The 15,881-nt window shown below is 46.0% G+C and overlaps 1 long non-coding RNA gene across 6 annotated transcripts; it reads left to right on the plus strand.

Moving 5' to 3' along the window:
* The first annotated feature begins 3,197 nt into the window (after positions 1 to 3,197).
* LOC112644565 (uncharacterized) lies at positions 3,198 to 10,922 on the plus strand. 6 transcript variants are annotated; one of them, XR_003126501.3, is made up of 6 exons: positions 3,198 to 3,270; positions 5,633 to 5,862; positions 6,434 to 6,594; positions 8,801 to 8,956; positions 9,553 to 9,726; positions 10,142 to 10,922. It is a non-coding gene; the product is annotated as an uncharacterized LOC112644565 (long non-coding RNA). The 6 variants fall into 6 exon arrangements; XR_003126502.3 differs by lacking the exon at positions 3,198 to 3,270 and adding an exon at positions 3,343 to 4,843; XR_003126499.3 differs by lacking the exon at positions 5,633 to 5,862 and having other exon boundaries at positions 3,200 to 3,270.
* Positions 10,923 to 15,881: the final 4,959 nt, after the last annotated feature.

The following is a 15,881-nucleotide window of genomic DNA, read 5'->3' on the forward strand; positions in this document are numbered from 1 at the left end:
TCTCGTCCACTGGAAACTGGCACGATTTTTTTTTTTTCATTTAAGATTATTTTGTCAAACAGCATGAAACGTTCTGAGTCACAGATCCCCTCCGGGATAGAATGTGGGAGATCCTTTTTTTAAAAAAAATTTGTTTTGGGGGGTATAATGGACAAATAATTGACAAGTCACGTAAAGTGTGCACGTGGTGATCTGGGACGCAGGCCGTCGTGCGAGATCCCCCCAGGTAATGAACACCTCTCACTCACGTGTTTCCCTTTTGTGCGTGCTTCCGTGCGTGTGAGAGAACACTGAAGTCCTGCTCTCCCGGCCAGTTCCGCTGTCAGGTCCAGTCGCATGTTCTGTATCAGGAGCTCAGAGCTTGTCACAGAAAGATAAGGAGTAACAGGTGCCGGTGGGGACGCGGGCACAGGGCCGCCCGGGGCCTTGGTGGGAACGGAAGCGGGCGGGCCACCGTGGACTGCCGGGCGGACGGTCCTCAAAAAATTAAACGTAGCGCCGCCGCGGCTGCTCCGAACGCCCCGGGGAAGGGGACCGGCGGGTCGGGGAAAACCCCACGTTCCCCAGGACATTCACAACAGGCACGGGGTGCGAGCCGCCCGGTTGTCCTCCGCTGACGCCGGAGCCGGGGGACCTATGCCGGCGAGCCCCACTCCGCTGCGGGCCAGTAGGAGACGTTGCCATCCCTGAGGATGTGGATGTGCCTGAAGAGCACGACACTGTAGGGCGGACAGCGGCAGACGCGACAGGGCATCAGTTATGTGTGGAGCCTTGAAAGAGGAAGGAGGGGAGGGAAGGGGAGGGGAGGGGGACAGGCAGGTGGGGGCGGGCGGGTGGAGGCAGGAGCGCCCCGCCAAGGGGTCAGCTTCCAGGTCCGAGGGCGGCGATCCTTCAGGGGCCTGGAGCCGCGAACACGCAGCACTCGGAACCATTCCCCACCGGATTGCCCTTTTCTTGCCCCGCGGCCGCATCCTCAGGGCTAACTTGGCCTGAAAGCGCCGTCTGTTTTCCGCGGGCCTGATGGCTCACCCCTCCCAGAGCCAGGAAAGCCTCTTCTCAGCAACGACTCACTGTTGAGATGTTCTCCAACCAAAGTGTGGGGCTGTGGGGCTGTGGAGATGTGGGGCTGTGGGGCTGTGGAGATGTGGAGATGTGGGGCTGTGGGGCTGTGGAGATGTGGGGCTGTGGGGCTGTGGAGATGTGGGGCGGTGGGGCTGTGGGGCTGTGGGGCTGTGGAGATGTGGAGATGTGGGGCTGTGGGGCTGTGGAGATGTGGGGCTGTGGAGATGTGGAGATGTGGGGCTGTGGGGCTGTGGAGATGTGGGGCGGTGGGGCTGTGGGGCTGTGGGGCTGTGGAGATGTGGAGATGTGGGGCTGTGGGGCTGTGGAGATGTGGGGCTGTGGAGATGTGGAGATGTGGGGCTGTGGGGCTGTGGAGATGTGGGGCGGTGGGGCTGTGGGGCTGTGGGGCTGTGGAGATGTGGAGATGTGGGGCTGTGGGGCTGTGGAGATGTGGGGCTGTGGAGATGTGGAGATGTGGGGCTGTGGAGATGTGGGGCTGTGGGGCTGTGGGGCTGTGGGGCTGTGAAGATGTGGGGCTGTGGGGCTGTGGGGCTGTGGAGATGTGGGGATGTGGGGCTGTGGGGCTGTGGGGCTGTGGGGCTGTGGAGATGTGGGGATGTGGGGATGTGGGGATGTGGGGATGTGGGGCTGTGGAGCCAGCTGAGTATCAGCCGCATGAAGAGTGAGTCGCGGGCTGAGGGGACAAGGTGTCCCGCTGCACCCAGGACGCCTCTGCCTTCCCCCCGTGAGGCCATGTGCAGGCAAACGGCTGCATCCGGGCCACCCTCCTGCCTCAGCAGATGCGCCGGCCCAGCTTCCGGGGCCCAGGCCTGGCCAGTGCGTCGCAGGCACCGTCCTGAAGTGCTTAGTGATCGTGGGAAAGGCCGCACATGTGCTTCCTGCTGGGCCTGCGAGCTGGCCGCCGGGGCCGCGTGGGCCGGGGCACGCGCACACGCACACACGCGCACACACACACACACATCCCCCCCACCGTGATTTGGGCCATTGTGTGCCTCGGACCTAAATCCTGCAGGCCTGATCGTGATAGCGTAAATAAGTGGGTAACTTTTGCAACGAGGAAATTTTCGATGAGGTTTTTCTGCCACCATTTGAAGACGGACCTTCATTTTCTCCTCTTGTGCTTTGCTGATAAAACAAAACTCGGTCTGGAACCCGAGGTCAGCCGGTAGCGCCAGGGGCTCTTTGTACTAAAGGCCCTACGGCCCGCGCACAGCCGACCCGGCTCAGGGCTGCAGGGTCGGCATCCCTCCACGCCTGGGTCTTGGGGCCTCCCTTTCCGATGCAGCCGTCCGTTACCTAATGAGCGGCGGCGACACACATGCCTTCCCCGTGCTGCCTGGGGGCTGACTGGGCTCTGAGCTCCGTGCCAAGGACGCCCGATGACAAGCCTGCGCCCCTGATGAAGGGCAGCGGCGGAGCTCAGGGGGCGGGGCGGGTCACAGAGCTCCTGACGGGGCTCCTCGCAGTCGCAGCCACTCCCACTGGTCCCTCACAGAAGAGTAATTGATAGAAAACATCTGCTGAAGCAGGATATTGTAACCGGCTCACTGAGCTTCGGTGACAGCCGAGGCAGGTCTCCTTCGGTTACAGAGGAGCCAGTAAAACAGGGCAAAGATGGCGAATCCGTGCGGTTCTGGGTTTCGGCTCTCAGGGTGGAGCAAGCAGTCAGCCTGGGGGCTCTAATCCCCCCTCTCCCCCACTTGTTCTTTTCTGTGTCCTCCCCAGAGGCCTACACGGTTTAGGTGGTGACAGGATCAACCAGACCGGGGAGATTCACAACAGGGACTTAAGTAAGACACGCACAAGGCACGAGCCAACGAGAACACCTGGACTGGGTTATTGGAAGGACAGACTGCCAGGGACGCGAGTTTGTAGGTAGGTCCCAAACTAGAGGCTCCATGGATAGGAACTGTTCGGGGGCAGGGGTGGGGGGATGGAGGCCGAACCCGCGGGCAGAGCGCGCAATGTCTGGGCTCCTGAACCAGAGGTAATAGGTGAAGGTGCTGCAAGGCGGGTGGCTGGCACCAGGATCCGTTGTCACCGGCAGGAAATGCAGAACGACGCGGTCACCAGGCAACAAGGCTGGAGTTCTAGCTCAGAGTAGCAAAGGCAAAAGAGCAGTTACTAGGAAACCAGAGAGTCCAAGTCCAAGAGGGGCCGCTTCCTCTCTGAAGCATCGGAGATCAGGTACTCTGCCCTCCTTCCTAGGTGGTGTGGCCAAGGAAGGCGTTGGAACCCAAGTCCTTGACATGACAAGGAAAAGGGTCAAACCCTAAGGGCCTCCACACACAAAAATTTCATTGAGAAAACAAAACTCAATTTGTTAGCTTTCCATGGTTAGCTAATTATATGAGTCAAATATTTAATTGGCATACATTGTAAACTTTCCAGGGGGTTAAGAAATGCAATCCTTTATTCCTGAGCAGCAAGCTATTCATTATGGAAATGGCCCCTAATTGGCTGTCGTACCTTATCTGGTAAGATGCAGAGCCCAACGCCACACAACTTTAATATGAGGTCTATGTAATCACTTCTCCTGGTTATCAAAGCAAGATCTCCAGAGACTGATTCCAGCAATCTAAGAACGAGTATGAAATCCCTACAGCACGTAATTGGGTATTTTAAAGCTCCTTTTGAATTTTTTCACACATGTTTGTTGGTTGACTGAAATTCATTTGCAGGCTATAAAGACAAAACCAAGAGCCAAAATCAAGAGTGGAAAAGAAAAGGAAGCTCAGTGGAAATCCATAGTAGAGGTGCTGAGCATATATGTACCTTCGAAAGCCAGAAAACCCAATTTTTATCTTATATTTGGTAACAATAAATTACCGCCTACAACAATTCCCAACCCTAAGCTTGGTCAAGATTTTAAACCCATTCATATTTTTTAATTGCTAATATTTCAGCTCTATGTAATACTTGGAAGAGATGAGACCTATTAGTTATAACAGACATTATCATTTTGTGTTTTCCTCTCAACTTCACTTTCTACCATGGTTCTCAAATGTGTTTCTTGGACCAGAAATATCCCCATCACCTGGTAACATACTAAAAATACAACTTTGGGGCTACAGAACCAGAAACTCTGGGGAGAGGCTAAGTAATCTCCGTAACAAGCACTCCAGGTGACTCTCATGAAGCTTGAGACCTACCACACTACACCGCGTGACAACCTCCAAACCTATCTCTGTTCCCAAATGCCAGATGGGCAGAGACGCCAGAGAAATGGCACAGACCAAATTCGTAAAACATCAAGGTTGTTACCTCCTTGGCAAAACTGTTCCTCTTTCTGTGCTATCCCCCCCTAGCCAAACATATCGGCCTTATTACCCGGTTTATTAGCTATCCATCGCCATGCTGTGAATCCCCGACCTTAGCAGCTGATGACAGTGAACACTTACTGCCTCACACGCTTGCTGAGGGTCGGGATTCTGACGATGGCCTGGCTGAGTGGTTCACGCTCAGAATCTATCATGAGGTTGTGGTCGCGATGTCAGGTCCTGCAGGGGCTCCTTTGGGCTGGAGAATTGACTTCCAACGTCACTCACCTGGGCTCTTGGCTACTGTTACGATGCCCCAGTTCCTTGCCGTGTCCATCTCTCCATAAAGACACTCAGGAGAAGGCAAACAATGCTTCCCCCAGAGCAAAAAGACAGAACAACCAGAACAAGGCCAGAGGGATCATCCCCCCATGGCCTGGGGTTGGAAGGCGCACACCATCACTTCTGCTGTATTCCGTTGGCCGAAAAGAACAACCCGGGTACGATGTGAGAGTGGACGGGACAGTGGGGATGCCAGGAGATGCGGAGCATTGGGAGTCATCTTGAGGGCTGCCTGCCTGCCCAGGCAAGAAATATCAGGATATTTTCAACTCTCTTGCTCTCATTGCTGTATACAGGCTATAGTCCACGCTCAGCAATTATTCACTCAAACTCACCCATCTGTCCTCTTCTCTGTAATCCCACCGCTCCTGCCCCATTCACCCTTCCCTCACCACCTTGCCTCCAGCCTCTGGCCTCTGTAGATATTCCTTCTTACAGCTGTGCGACAGTCCTAAAGTGCAAGTCAGATCTGCTCACCACCTTCAAAACTTCTCTGTGGCCTCAGGAATAAAGTACAAAATCCTGAATGTGGCATTTCAAGTCCCCCATCTTCTAACTACACTTCATCCTTCCAGCCCTGTGTCCCATTCTAACTCCTCCTCCTCCTCCCCACCACCTACTAATGATTGCATGGCTCCCCTAAATTTCTGTTCCTCACAGGCCTCTCTTGTTATTCTACTCACCTAGAATATCTTCCTGCTACTCCGAGGCCCAGACCAGATGCTAGCTCTCCTGACACCCTAGTCAGGATGGATTGTTCTCTTCCGTATTTTATTATGCCTGCCATACAGAATTAGCTGCAATTGTAGTTAGTTAAGATTCTATATCCCACAAATAGATTTTAATCTCCCCAAGGTTAGGGGTTTGATTATAGTCATTTTTGTAATTATCGATGAAATACAACCCACTATCAGGGTGTGCTGAATTATAACATGCAATTTCAACAGGCCCTTGCATATGGGAGATAATTCATTCTATTCTCCATAAGACAAAGGGAGGATAGTCAACGTGAGTTTGAAACAATCATGACTCTTCCTCTGACGAGTAATCCTGTCTATAAGTTCGCAGTTGGGAAACTGCCTATCACATCCAAGCTATATAGTCTTTTGAAAGACTTTACCAAAAGACAGATGAGACCATTTCCTTCTATACAATATGGAATCTAGAGATACAGAAGGTGAGTGGCTTCTCAACGTGGGAATAGGGTGATGGGAGCCCCTAGGGGCTTCTCAAGGAAAGTTTCTGATCAGATTGCAGACTGGCGGGATGACTGGAGGTGCAGGAGACTAGGAGACTAGTGGTGAGGAAGGCACAGGAGTGAAGCCACTGGATGACTGTGGTAGAGTTGTCCATGGTGATGGCAGAAGAGTTGAAAGAGAGTTGCCTAAGGGATGAACTGGCCAGGCTCGCTGGCTTGCTTGATTGGTTGACTGGGAAAGAGGAGAAGGTCTAGAATGAGACCCAGGTGAGGGTTTTATACCAGTGAATCTGGTCCTGCAAAGCAGCATTCAGTGGGGAAAACACCTCAGAACACTGACTTTTCCAACATGATACCAGTATCATGGTCATAGAGGACAACTCATTCTGGGGGAGGCCACGGGAGCTATCAGGAAATTACACTGACCTTTTTCACAAATGAATAGGCTCAAAATTAGATTCTTACACCCAGTGACTAAAGGGAAAGCTATTAAACTGTCAGGCAAGAGTCTCCATGGTCTTTACGAATGGCCATGATTCATCTTTTCCAGGAGAAAGATCTGAGCAAGAATCATTTCCAGAGCTTCTCAGGAGCTTCTGAAGGATCACACAATGAAGCATTAGAGCAAGAAGAATGATTCATAATAATAACATCAAAGATTTGACTGAACACCTAAGCACAAAGTGTGCATTCTTAATATCTTATTATCAAGTATGTGACGTGGTTTTACTAAATCAACTTGATTTTTCTGCTTTGTATTATGAATGTCCTTTTCGTGTGAACTTAGGGATTATAGAGCTACAGAAAATAGCTATAGATAAAATTCCTCCTAACTCCACGTGGTCAATTGACACCAATTATGACAGTCTCACACGCTGACACGGTTTGTGCATTTACTAAGGATTAGTAAGTATTTACACATTACATTTGAGAACTAGCTGGAAGGACCATAAAATATAACACATTCTACACAGCGTTTTCAAACATTTGTATTTGAATACCTTTAGATGCTGTAACGAATATTAATGACTTTATCCCCATCGCACTTCTCTCATCTATACGACTGCCTAGCTTCTGAGCTGGTGCAAGAGCACCCCCAGGACTGCTGAGATGGATGTCCCGAGAATAGCTAACAGAGATCACGGAGCCAGTCTGAAAGGAGCCAGAGATACACAGAAGAGTCCCACTGCGGTTCAGGGGTACCTCCTTGCCCAGGACACGCGTTACCTGCCAGAGGCGGCGTTGATCTTCTGGCTCTGTTCTCCTCAGTAACTCTTCAGATACCGTCTGAAATCCCAAGAAGGTTTACAGGGCCTGGTCCTGCCCACCCTTCCGGGCCCTCATCCTGCCACCCACTCGCCCTCTAGTTCTCTTACCTTGGCCACACAGAGCCTCACAGTGGGAGCTGCGGCATCCCATCCAGCTCCCCCTCAGGCCTAAGACGTTCATTTCCCCCCCTGCCACGAGGATTGCCTGCTGACGCCCACAGTTGAACCCCACTCTGAAAATTGCCCCCAGCTGGCTCAGCTTTGGGCCCACTGCCCGCCCTGCGGACAGAGGATTGCCCGTGAGAAGGCCCAGGCAACTCACAGGGGCCATCCCAGCTCCAGACCCGCTTCCATGTGGGTGTTTTGCCTGAGAACACACCCAATAAACAGCGGACTGTAAAGTAAATCTCTGTCTCAGAGTCTGTTTCCAAGGAGCCCAATTTAAGACAAGCCCCCATCATGCTGCTCTGAAGCCTTTGTCTCTGCTCTTTCCTCTGTCTGGAATGTTCTCAAGCCATCCTCTCCAACTTCTTCCCCCGAGCCATCCTCTCCTCCTTCTTCCCCCTTCTCCCTCTTTGTTAGCTCTAGAGTCATGTTCCCTGAAGGCCCATCTACTGCAAGTCCAGGCCCCCTCGTTCAGATGATGTCTGTCCAGTTGCAATTCTTCAGACATGAGTTTGCTTGTTGGATTCCTGTCTGGCTCACCTGCTCCACAGCAAACCCCACGAGAGCAGGATTCCTGCCCGTTCTTGTTGACCGTTGGCATTCCAGTGCAGAGCACCAGATTTGGCTCAGATCTGGATTGCAATGAACACACACTTAATTAATAACTTGGTAAATGAATATATCTGCATGCGAGTTTTTCTGAATCACCTTTATGATTAAAGAGAGTCCCCTCTTCTGGTGACTCATCGCCATGGGTTAAAGGGCAGCCGAACGATAAACTCTGATCATTATTTCTACCAAGGTTACCTTGGAGATTGTGTTTTTGTTATATCAAATGCTAGCCTTAGAAGGTCGAGGCACCTCCTCAGCCCTGTATTTCATGGTAGGAATTTCAGATGGTTAATGGCCAATAGTAAGAAAATGGTTGAGAATTTAAATCAGTATCAGCAGTTCATCGTGGCCTTTTAATGACTTTATAGTGAAATCTTGGGAAACTGATTTCTAAAACAAGGAGGACAAAAGCTCTCTTTATTTCTATTTTCAGAGGCTTTTGTTCCAGAAATCATTTTTAGTGTTGGTAAATTATGCTAATTGAGACCACTAAGATGAAAAGCAGTGTATTTGGAACCAGCAGAGCATATTTTACTAATGGTTTATGATTTTCTGAGCAGACTTAAAATTAGATTTATGGGTTTTTTTTTCAAAGATTTTTCTGATTATTCAGCCAGTCACCCTAGAGGTTCAAGCTGGCTAGAGAGAAAGGAGAAATCTACCTCCAACCAGCACTCACTGAGCACATTTACTGAGCAAGACACTCAAGGCCAGGGTCATGGGGATCAGAAAACAGTCTCTGACCTGAGGGATTCTGAAATCCGGTTATTGATTCTGCTGAAAGAAATTGAGGAAGACACAAAGAGATGGAAAAATAGTCCATGCTCATGGATTGGAAGAATTAATATTGTGAAAATGTCTATGCTTTCCAGGGCAATGTACGTGTGCAATGCAATCCCTATCAAAATACCATGTGGACTTTCTTCAGAGAGTTGATTCTGAGAAAGAGACAGTGACATCCAGCAGCCAACCTGGCACTCCTATTTAGGCCTCGGAGTTTCTAGATCTGGCCCAACACTCAGAGCCAGGTTGGGGTCTTCTCCTGTTGAACATAAACATTTCCCACAACATCCATATCAATCGATGATATTTTGTGACTTTGAGGGATCATGACCCAATGAAGACCTTTTCCAACAATGCCTGAACACTGACAGAAACAAGAACATTGTCCAAACACTGTCACAAAAATCACTAAACTTTCCTTTTCCTGCCTGGTAAGAGTACTGCTTCTTTATCAGTGACAGCTTGAGCCTGGCTTCATTCCTCCTGCAACTTTAGTAAGATTTATTAAAGATAATAACTTTAAGCCCATTCTAACACCCTTATACCACGTGGCTCTACAGTTCCTCACGGTGTGTGTTTGCCCTCATTGCAATGAGTCAATAGACCCTACTTTTGTTTAATTAAAGATGTGTTTCTGATTGTCATTGACTGGGGGCCATTGAACTAAACTAAGGTTTAGAGGGCTATATAGAGAAGTCCAACAGCCTGTATTAAATACTTGACCTTGAAATACATACATTTATTTCCACGTCTTCACTCTTAAAGCCAAACCAATAATTTCATAGCAGAGTAAGCATTTGGGGTACAACAAGTCATGATTCAAGTTTTCTCTGACCAATAGGTTTATATCTCTAAGAAGAGAAATGATAGATGGCAGAGAGACAGGAAATACAGCGAAGAGGATTTTGAGGGAAACAGAACTCTTAACTTCTTAAGCAACAACTCTCAAGACCACTAACAAAAGTCTGGGTGAGACACAGTGCCCATGAGGAGCAGGAGCCACGTGGCCACTGAGGTGAGCCTGAGGATTGGGGCAGGGGCCCCGGCACACAAATAACTGTGCAAGTGATATGCATTTGCAAAACCCTGAGCATCATCCTGCTTTATTGCATGCATGCATGTGCCTTGACATAAACAGCCTGTGTCTTCCTCCGTATTGTGGGACGTATTGTTCACTTGCTCACATTTCATCTGATTTAGTTTAATGGTACATGGACTCTTTTTTAGCCTCCATAGCTTTAAAAGCACTGTAATCCAACTTTAAGATTTAGGTCTTAACTTTTCTCCAGACAGTTACTTTAAGACCTTTAAGAATTATCCTATGTGAAAAATGCATAGGAGAAGTACTTTTAAGGAAGTAGAAATCAGTGGGCAATTTGATTTGTGGAATAATTGTAGAAAGTGAAAACACGTCTGTGTATCTTTTCTAGGATGACACATTCGATCTGAGAAGACCAGGGCGTTGCAGCAGAGGCTTTCCATGCTGCAGTCAGAGAAACTCGTGGTCCAAGAAGAGCTGAGTCCAATCAAATAGAGACAGTGAGAATTACTATTTTGATTTTTCACAAAGACTAAGTAAAATGTCAGATAAAAACATGTATTAAGGTGCAATCTATTTTCGAGGTTAAAAGTATGGATTAAATACAGAGAAGCTGGGTTTGAAACCTTGGCTCTACTGTTTCTCTCTACGTGGTCTTGGGTAAATTACTTGACCTCTCAAGGCCTATTTCCTCATTAGCAAAATGGAAGTAATAATAGTATCTGTGCAATAAAATTCTCGTTGGATTAATTGCCATGATGTGGGTGAGGTGTTCAGCTCAGTGCCTGGCACACAGTAGGTCTATAATTACTATCATGGTGGTGTTGGCGGCGACCACTATGCAACCAAGTACAGAAATCCTCATGCTAAAATCAAGGCATTTGAAGCTTCAAACTGAATTAGCTTTGTGGAGAAAATTATACTTTAAAATATTTCTAAATATATTTTAACATAAGGTTTTGAACTCTGACAGAAGAGTTAAAGTTTAACAAGTATGACCCTGAGGCACCTGTGTGGCTCTGTCGGTTAAGCATCTACTCTTGATTCCCATTTGGGTCGTGATCTCAGAGATGTGAGATCGAATCCCACATCAGGCTCCACGTTCAGCACAGAGTCTGCTTAAGATTCTCCCTCTCCCCTCCCTCTGCCCCTCCATCTGTTCTCTCTCTCTCTCTCTCTCTCAAATAAATAAATAAATACAATCTTTAAGTCAACATTTATTACCTACTTGTTTGGTGTTGTGCATCGTATCTGAGCAGGTGAAGAGGTAGAGAAAAGAAAGCCAAGTAAGGTATGATTTAGACACAGATGTGTTCAAAATCAATAATTATATATGACTGACTTGTGATAAGTGTCAATGTCCAATAATGTTATCCCAGTAAAGGGACAGTTCGTTTATGGATAAAACAATCTAGAAGGGAGGTGATGGTTTTGAAACAACAGTGGGATTTCCTCGGGCGACGACTGGGATTGTGAGTTCAGAAGAACAATCTGGGTGGACAGATTAATATAAGCAAGAGGTGGATCTGGAAAGTACGAGGATGTTGAAAAACTTGGGTACAGAATGGTGGGTATGCTGGGTGTGTGGTGGATGGCTGAGGAACTTGTGACGTCTCCATCATAGAGTTCAGATCGTATCTTGGCCCAGGCTGCCACAACAAAATACCATCAACTGGGTGGCTTAAGCAACGGGAACCTATTTCTCACAGTCTGGAGGCTGAGAAGTTCAAGGTCAAGGGGTCAACTGATTCGATTCCCCAGTGGGGACCCCATTCTTAGCTTACAGACGGCCATCTTCTCGCTGTGTCCTCAAATGATGTGGAGAAAGAAAGAGAGGGAGGGAGAGATGGAGGGAGGGAAGGGGGGCACTTTAGTGTCTCTTCCTCTTCTTATAGGACACTAGTCTCAACGTGGGGCCCCATGCTCACCTAAATCTCCTTCCCAAAGGCCCCACCTCCAAATGCCATCATATTAAGGGTGAGGGCTTCAACATCTGTATTTGGGGGGGTTGTGAACCATCAGCTATGTCATGGACTTAACCTGTACTCAGAGGAAAAGCATTGCCATTTTCTGAAAAGGCAAATACTTTTATTAGACTGGTGTTTCAGAGGGTAAAGCTGCTGTGAACAGGTGAGATGAATTGGAAGGAGATAAGGACGCTAGTTAAAATATTGCTGCAATAGATCAATTGAGAGGTGCCATATTTCATGAAACCCACAGCAATATCAGTTGTTAGACACATCATTTTTTATGTGCTTCTAAGGAACAAACAAAACACAACCACCAGAGAACTATGATATAATGCTTTCCTATGTAGAATTTTAATCTTATGCTTATCAGAAGAATGATTTCAGAGGTTTTTAGGCATCAATTTTTTTATTATATGTCATTCTTCATATATACATAAAAAGAAAACATGAGCAAAATACATTAATATTCCTACAACTGTTTCACATTTAAAGTCTATTTCTTCTAAATCACTTCTTGATTCAGTTATTAGGATGTGTGTCATCATGTTTATCCACATATGTACAGACACAGTGATAATTTTTAAAAATACTCATATTTTATATACAATTTAGTCAGTTTCTTTAACTTAATGTACCATGGACATCTGTCCAGATAATTAACTATAGTTCTGTAAAATCACTGTAATGTATTCAACAACTATATTGAGCATCCAAGCCTTGTGCTAGGAATTACGGAAACACCAGTGAGCAAAAGCAGGTGCAGTGTAACTCTCGGAGCATGATCAATTTAAACATTTCCCTAATGACAGGCATTTTGCTTATTTCCATATTTTGTTTTCGTCGTTTTCTAGCACAACCAATAGTACAATAAGTATTCTCATTATAGTACTTCTCCATAAATCTTTAAGTTTTTAGAGGCGCAATGTCTGAGTCAAGTGATTTGCATATATTGTTTTTGACACATTTTCTCAATGTCAGCGTGTCCTTCAGAGACTGGCACCGATTTCGTTCCCATCTGCATTCCCATCATGCACCAGTTTTTTCATGACTCTTCCACCCTGGGTTTTATCATTCTTTCTCATCTTGGCTAACTAACTAAAGAGGTAAATACTGGTATTTTGATATTGTTTTCAATTGCAGATCTTGAATACTGGTGAGGCTGAATATATTTTATGTTCATTCACCACATATATAATGTATCTATTATTTGTAAATATATATGAATATACATTTTATGTTAATTAGTCATATGCACTCTTACATAGGTTTTTATCCTTTGCCCATTTTTCTATTGATGTACTGGATTCAAATGACTTTTAAATAATCATTTCTCTCTTTGAGTTCCAGTGTTAGTGTTTTTGAGACATAACAAGAATTCAAAAACATAATCCTACTTAATGGGCACTTCATATCAGCATAGCTTCCTATAATAAAGTTTGATTTCTTAACTCATCTGTGAAAATGTCTGTGTGATATTATACTCAGATTAGAATGCTATTAGTTTTAACTACTGGAATATGTTTTAATAAATAAAGACATCTTATGCAAACAGCAAAACAGGATGTGCAGTTTCCATAGAAACAGAAGCTAATATTATTAAAAAGCATAAGCCATACTGGAATTGTTCCTCTCGGGGACCATCATTTGCACCAGTTCCTTGAATAAGTCGGGTATGTGAATTATACCACCTGAAGCTGGTTAACAGTAGTGATGCTTAATAAAGGCTTCAGTGCACAGCTGATCATCACGAGAGAAAGGTTGATGTAAATCACATTGCCTGCTAACAAATTTGGATTTTCATTTTAAATTGAAAGGTAAAAAGTAAAACCCATTTCATCTTGATTTCCTAGGGAGAGTCGTTCATTTCCATGCTAAAATTGAAATAAGGCCAATAACATGGGAGTATGATTTCTTCTAACTTTGAAATTTTTAGTTATAAAGCAAACTTTCTCCATTAAATCAATTTTCCTATTGGTCTAGATTATCTTGGTGGAAAAGAGTTCTTAAGAAAATAGCTTTGAACAAAATAACTTATAATACCCCAAAGTGCCAAAACCTTCCAATATGAGTATGAAATAATTATATCACTCAGACTGTCAGAGTTTATAATTACCATCTGGAAACTGAAAATCACCGAAGCAAAAGAGGATTCCCTTAGGTCTAAATCACCCAGAGGGTGGTGTGCATGTCTGTCTGGTACCTAGCACTGCAAGTAAAGTCTGTATTTCAGTTTTTAATCCAAAATTCCCTGTTAGGGCTGTTACCTTTTCTATATCCTCCAGTATGTCTCATTTGTGAAACGTCTCCGCTTAGCCCTGGCAGTGACTCTTGACATAAATGTTCTGCTTTCATGAGGCAGAAAGAGAATTATTCCCTTTGCTGTCCAACTTGGGATAGGATATCACAAAAAGAGATGACATGAAAATAATGTTCATGTTTATAATAATCATACCTTTACTTAAAAAATATATAATCTGGGTCGCCTGGGTGGCTCAGCGGTTGAGCGTCTGCCTTTGGCTGAGGGCGTGACCCCGGGGTCCTGGGATCGAGTCCCCCATCGGGCCCCCCACAGGGAGTCTGCTTCTCCCTCTGCCTGTGTCTCTCCCTCTCTGTGTGTGTGTCTCATGAATAAATAAGTATTTTTAAAATTTTTAAAAATTTTAAAGCATCTTCTAATTTGACCTCCACATGTATAACAATGACATTAGTATTACTGCCCTATGGATACAGAAACTAGGTGTTGCCCACGTCTTACAGCTAACAAATGGAAGAGCCAGAGCTCAAACTTAGGGCCTTGGTCTCAAAATCATGAGACGTTTCCATGGAGCCCCCCACTCCCCATGAATATAAAACCCTGCTGCCTTGAAGCAGGGGCTGGGGAGAGGAGCCTGCCATGCAGAATAGCAGCGACATCCTTCTCACTGACGCTATTCTCAATCCAGTGTGTCCTGCGTGTTTGTTTTTTTTTTTTTTTGCTGCTTCGTTGTCCTTGCTGCTCCCCGCTTGCCAGTGGCAGCGGGGATGGCAGCGGCGGTGCCACTAAGATCATGGCCACGGGGCCCCGCTTGATCAGACCTCTGACTTTATTTCATTTCACTCTCTTCCGTGTTTGCTATGCTCCATATAATAAATTGCTGTCTGTTTCTTTTCATCGTTGCCATCCTGGGCACAAAGGGAAATAATATGAAGAAATCTCTGAACGTGTGCCTTCCCTCCAGACGGCAATGCAGCTAACAAGTTGGGCTCCGATATGAGGGTGCCTGGGTTGGAATCCTGGCTTTGCCATTTACCAGGCCCTGTGACTTCAGACTAAATTAAATTGATTCAAGTGCTCACCTCTCCATGCTTCAATTTCCTCATCTGTAAGCTACCAGTGATGACTTCACAGGCTTGTCGTAAAGATTTTATGAAATAGTCCACACAAAGCACTCATCTCACTTAACTGGTAATAGAAAGGACTCTAAATGGTCATTTATAAATATATTATTTTTTAACAAAAAAAATTAAAAAATAAAAATAAAAATAATTATTTTTTAACAGGTAAAACACTCAGCATGACCAGTCAGTGTTGAAACTGATAATAAGGGGAGAAAACAGACTGTTTGGTCTGGGAAGGCCCTTAGTTGGGCAATAACAGGAGGATTGGATGGGGCTTGGCAGAGACAAAGGAAAGGGCAAGCCTGAGAAACGGGGTCAGCCTGAATGGGGTAACATCGTGAGAGCTGAGTGGATAAAACATCCTGTTTTGCTGTTGTCATAAGATGTCGGGGTTGGTGGAGAGGATGAAGACACGGAGCTAATTAAAACCAAAGGCCCTTGAGAACAGATTATGACAGATGAGGCTGGAGAAGCAAGATAGGACCAGGCAAGAGAAGATTTTTGAACTCCAGGGTAAGAATTTGAGAATTAATTTGTAGGCAATAGATTCGGTAGGGAAGCTATTACAAATTCTTGAGCAGGGAACTTGGCCGAATAGAGAAACAGGCGTGATCTTCCTACGTGTCTTTCAAGGCAACCAAGGGAGAGTAACAAATCACTCTTATCACGGTTCCCATTTAATGGCAGTCAGGGTACCAGGAGTTGTCTCTATATTGTCTCCTATCATTTTAACAACAACTACAGGGTAGTTACTGTTTCTGCATCGTCTGAAGAAGTCGCAGG

This window comes from Canis lupus, chromosome 1, assembly GCF_003254725.2.
Source record: "Canis lupus dingo isolate Sandy chromosome 1, ASM325472v2, whole genome shotgun sequence".
In the NCBI taxonomy this organism is placed as follows: domain Eukaryota; kingdom Metazoa; phylum Chordata; class Mammalia; order Carnivora; family Canidae; genus Canis; species Canis lupus.